Consider the following 6,000-nt stretch of genomic DNA (forward strand, 5'->3'; position numbering starts at 1 on the left):
AGAACCAGACGCTAAGCACCTCCTAAGATGCACCTCAGGGTGGCTCAGTGCCGGACAAGCAAGGACCCTGGTGGAGCCCAGCATGACCCACAGGTGCAGCGTGGTGGGGGGCCTCATGTGCCCACATTGTAGAGAAAGATGAGGTCAGGCAAATGTCTTGAAGAAGCGGGGAGGGAGTGGGCCTTAAAACATGGGGAAGGCATGCGGCTGAGCTCAGGGCCCTGGGGTCCTGAGAGTGACTCATGCTGGGGAGCACAGAAGAAAGTTGGTGCTTCCAGAAGGCCAGCAAGGGGCCCTGCCTTCATCTCATCCCTTCAGCAATAGATGCTCAGACCTTAGGTGAGGCCTCCTCAGGACCAAGGGCGGGCAGTGGGAGGGGTCCTCTCTGGGCGCAGGCAGCAAGGGGTGCATGGCCTATGGAAAGTGTAAAAACAATAATAAAACAGACAAAGTTGGCCTGCTTTTTCTTGTTGTCCTGCACCAGCAATTCTAAACAATGTCCTTGATGACATTTTCCTCTGCAAAAAAGCCTTTTGTTGGTTTAAGTTCTAGAACAATTGCTCTGGTTGAGTTTTCATGATACGTGTGTAAGCTTCAAATGAGCTCACTTTTATTACTGATCCTTTAACAAACGTTGCTTTCAAAGATTTGAGAATTCCCCGGTCAGCCCCTGACGCACAGGGACTCAGCTACACGTGTTGCAAAGGTGAGTTCATAGGATTCACACTCATTTGAGCTCCTTTCAGGCACGGGATGTGTTTCCAACCTCTGGTGGAATAAACTGCTCAAGCACAGTGATGAAAAAGCCAGAATCTGAGAACCTGAAGTGCTAATTAGTATTCAAAATTGAAAACAGTGAAAGAGTGCAAACTGTGAGGTGTAATGTTTTTGTTTGGTAAGTGACGATTTTAGTTCATCCACGAAATATTTGGCAGAATTTGAATAGTGCCTTTAAAATCTAAATTTATATTTTTCGGTGTTCATTGGTTATTTTAGAATGAAATCATAAATCAAGAAAATAAAACATTACATCACTGTATGATTCAGTAATTGCCTAAATTGTACCCTTTGCAGATGTTTTTGTTTCATTAAAAGTCACTTATTAGTTATGAGACAATTATTTATATAAAATATTATTACCTCAGACTATAACTAAAGGATCAAAATTCCAACTGCTAGGTAGATATAAAAAGTATTGAATAAACAGTTGAAGTTTTTCCTTTGAAGCACTGCAATATTTGGGGTTTTTTCTTCTCCTTTCTAAGTTTTTCTTAATTTTCTTCCCCTGAATGATTGGAGGTGTGTGTGATGTTCAATGAGAAAAACGTCACTGTCAATATTCTGTGTGGTCATTTCTAGGCTTCCGTTACGGGATTCTTACTGAAGATGGTTCTGCCGTGCAGAGGAGGGAGTGTTAGAGCTGACCCCCCAACCCCGTGTCCAGCTAGGGACCCCACACGGAGGCCTTCAGAGGCCAGCACTCCCAGCGCCCTCACCTTGCCAGTCAGGCTGTGCTCGCCGTGTGACCTTGGGAACATCAGAGGACCTTTCTGTGCCTCAGTCTCTCTGCTGGGAATGGGGATGACCACTCTCACAAAGCTCCTGGGAGCTCCCAGGCTATCAGTCTCCAAAATCGAGCCCGCGGTGGGGTGAGAGGAGCAGGAACTCAGACCCCGAGGTCTGGGAGACCCGTGTTCACTCATAAAGCAGACCGGTCTCCACTCTCTACCCAGGTGACCTTGGGTCAATATTCGTCCATTCTGAGCCTCAGTTTCCTCAGCTGGAAGAGAAGATGATAACAGCTCCCTTTGAAGTTTGTTAAGTGGAGTCACACACACCAAGAGCCAGGCCCAGCCCCAGCCCATGGCCAGCGTGCTGTCAAGAGACTTTGGTTCTTATGAAATCACACACTTTGGGGAGAGGAGTATCTCCTTGAGGAGTGACGGGAGCTTTTAGGGGCTGGGGGAGGAGTACCGGGGAGGAGGAAGAGGACCTGATTTCCTACGAGAAGGAGGAGCCAGGACAGGGCTAAAGGAAGAGGACAGTCCAGTTCCTCTCACACGCAGACCACACTGGCCTCACGACATGTCCCACCCGCTCTCCCCACCGCGATCGGCCCCAGCCGGCCCTCCAGGGAAGCCGTCCAGACCTGGCCGTCCATCGGAACCACCGGGTGCTTTCAAGCACTTCAGATTCCCAGACTCTCTCTCTCATGATTCTGATTCCACAGGTGTAAGATGGGAACAAGGAGTCAGGTTTTTTCTTATTGAGGTAAAATTCACAACATAAAATTAACTATTTTAAAGTGTACTATTCAGTGGCATTTAGTACATTCACAATGTTGTGTAACCTTCACCTCTATGTAGTCCCGAAATATTTTCATCACCTAAAAAGGAAACTATGCCCGTTAAACACTCGCTCTCCATCCTCCCTCCCTGTAGCCCCTGGCAACCAGGAATATGCCTTCTGTCTCCATGGGCTTAGCTATTCTGAATAGTTCATATGTATGGAGCCAAACGACATGTGACCTTTTGTGTCTGACTTCTTTTACTCAGCATAATGTCTCCCAGGTTCATCCATGTTGTAGCATGCATCAGTACTTCACCCCTTTTTATGGCCGAATGATAGTCTATTGTATGGATAGACAAATTTTTTAAAACACATTCATCAATAGATGGACATTTGGGTTGTCTCCATCTTTTGGCTACTGGGAACAGTGCTACTATGAATAGCAGTTCCTTCACGTTCATGTGTAAGCTTTTGTTTGAATACCTATCTTCAGTTGTTTGGTGCATATACCTAGGAGTGGAATGGCTGGGTCATGTGATAGCTCTCTGTTCAACTTTTTAAGGAACTGCTGAACTGTTTTCCACAGCAGCCGCACCGTTTTCCCACCAGCAATGCCCAAAAGTTCCAGTTTCTCCACATCCTCACCCACACTCGTTATCATCCATCCTTTTTATTCTAGTCATTCCAGTGGGTGTGAGGTGGTATCTCATTATGGTTTTGATTTACCTTCCTCTAATGACTAATGACTTTGAAAGTCTTTTCATGTGTTTCTTGACCATTTGTGTATCTTATTTGGGAAAATGTCTATTCAACTCATTTACCTATTTTTAAAAATTGGGTTCTGGTCTTTTTGTGGTTGAGTTGTAAGAGCTCTCCATATATTCTGAATAATAGACTCTTATTGGACATATTCAAATATTTTCTCCCATTCTGTGGGTTGTCTTTTCACTTTCTTAATAATGTCCTTTGAAACAGTAAAGTTTTCAATTTTAATGAACTCCAATTTATATATTTTTTTCTTTGGTTATGTGCATTTTAGGTGTCATATCTAAGAATCCATTGATGAATTCAAGGTCACGAAGATTCACCCTATGTTTTCTTCTAAGCGTTCTATAGCTTTAGCTCTCACATTTAGGTCGTTGGTTCATTTTGAATTAAGTTTTTGCATGGTATGAGGTAGGGGCCCAATTTTATTCTTTTGCATGTGAATACCCAGGTGTCCCACCACCATTTGTTGAGAAGACTATTCTTTTTCCCATTGAATGGTCTGGTAATTGTCAAAAATCAATTGACCATTTTGAATTTAAATAATTTGAGTTTTCTCTCTTTTTTTTGTAGTCAGTTTAACTAAAAATTTTTCAATTTTGTTGATCTTTTCAAAGAACCAACTTTTGGGTTCCTTAATTCTCCCCATTGTTTTTGTAGTCTCTGTTTCATTTATCTGTGCTTCACTCTTTATTATTTATTGCCTCTGGTAGCTTTGAGTTTAGCTTGTCTTCTTTTTATAGCTCCTTAAGGTATAAAGTTAGGTTATTGATTTGGAATCTTTTTTCTTTTTAAATGTAGGCATTTATAGTTATAGATTTCCCTCTTATCACTGCTTTCTGCATCCAATAGGTTTTGGTATGTGTTGTTTGTTTTTGTTTTTGTTCGTCTCAAAGTGTTTTCTGATTTCCCTTGTAATTTCTTCTTTGACTAATTGATTTAAGAGTATGTTACTAATTTCCATATATTTGTGAACTTTCTATCTTTCCTTCCTTTATTGATTTCTAGCTTCATTCCATTGTAGTCAGAGAAGAGTCTTCGTACAATTTCAATCTCTTTAATTTTATTGAGACTTGTCTTGTGGCCTTACATATGGTCTATCCTGCAGAGTGTTCCACATGCTTTTGAGAAGAATGTATATTCTACTTTTGTTGAGGGGGGTGTTCCGAATATTCCTGTTGGGTTTAGTTGGTTTGTAACGTTGTTGTCCAAGTCTATTTCCTAATTGAACTTCTGTCTAGTTGTTCTATCCATTATTGAAAGCCGGGCATTGAAGTCTGCAACTATTGTTATCGAACTATTTCTCCATCCAATTTTGTCAATTTTTGTTTCATATATTTTGGAACACTGTTGCTAGGTGCATGTATATTTATAATTGTTTTACCTTCTTGATGGATTGACTCTTTTATCCATATATAATTTCCTCTTTGTCTCATAATACTTTTAGTCTTGAAGTCTATTTTTTCCTGATGTTAGTATAGCCACCCAGCTCCCCTTTGGTCACTATTTGCATGGAACATCTTCTTCCGTCCATTCGTTATCAACTCATTTGTATCTTTAGATGTAAAGTGAGTGTCTTGTAAACAGCGTATAGTTGAGTCATATTTTTCATTCATTCTGCCAATTTTTGCCTTTGGACTGGAGAGTTGAATTCATTTATATTTAAAGTAATTACTACTAAGTACTTCTGTCATTTTGCTACTTGTTTTCTATGAGTTTTATATCTTTTTCCCCTCAATTCCTCCATTATTGCCTTCTGATATGATTGATATTTTCTAGTGCACTGTTTTGATTCCCCTCTCATTTCTTTTTCTGTATGTTTTTTGGGTTTTTGTCCTTAGCAGTTACCCTGGGGAATACAACTAATATCCTAACTGTATAATGATCCAGTTTGAATTAATACCAACTTAGTTTTAGTAGTATGCAAAAACTCTGATCCTTCACAGCTCTGTCCTCCCCATGTTATTGTCACAAATTACATCTTTATACATTGTTAACACAGATTTATAATTATTGATTTGTGCATTTGTTTTTTAAATCATATATAGAAGAGGAGTTAAAAACAACAATTGCAGTGTAATTAGCTTTTATATCTGTCTATGTAGCTACCTTCACTGCTGTTCTTTATTTCTTCACATGGCTTTGAGTTACTGCCTAGTGTCTTTTTATTTCATCCTGGAGGACTCTTGGTTAGCATTCCTTGGAGGGAAGATGTTAGTGACAAATGTCCTCAGTTTTTGTTTATTTGGGAATGTCTTAATTTCCTCCTTCATTTTTAAGGACAGTAATTTTGGATATAGAATTCTTTGTTGACGTTGTTTTTTCCTCTCAACACTTTAAGTCATACTCTGGCCAATGCAGTTTCTGTTGGGAAAGCTCCTGTTAATCTTATTATGGATCCCTTGTCTGTGATAAGTCAATTCTCTCTTACTGCTTTCAAGATGCTCACTTTGTCTTTGGTTTGAAACAATTCGACTATCATGTGCTTCAATATAGGTCTCTTTGAATTTATTTTGCTTGGAATTTGTTGAACTTCTTGGATGTGTAGACTGATGTCTTTTATCAAATTTGAGAAGTTTTTGGCCATCGCTTATTCAAATATTCTTTTTTCCCCATTCTCTCTTTTCTCTCCCTGTGAGACACTCTTTTTGCATATGTTTGTATGATTGATGGTGCCCCACAGGTCTCATAGGCTCTGTCAACTTTTATTCTTTTTTTTCTTTCTGTTCCTCAGACTGGATAATCTCAAGTGACTTATCTTTAAGTTCACTGATTCTTTCTTCTGCCTGCTCAAATCTGCTGTTGAATCCCTCTAGTGAATTTTTTTTAAATTAAGATTATGATAGTTTACAACCTTGTGAAATTTCAGTTGTACATTATTGTCAGTTATGTTGTGGGTACACCACTTCACCCTTTGTGCCCTCCCCCCACCCGCCCCTTTCCCCT

Source organism: Equus caballus, chromosome 18, assembly GCF_041296265.1.
Source record: "Equus caballus isolate H_3958 breed thoroughbred chromosome 18, TB-T2T, whole genome shotgun sequence".
NCBI classification, from domain to species: domain Eukaryota; kingdom Metazoa; phylum Chordata; class Mammalia; order Perissodactyla; family Equidae; genus Equus; species Equus caballus.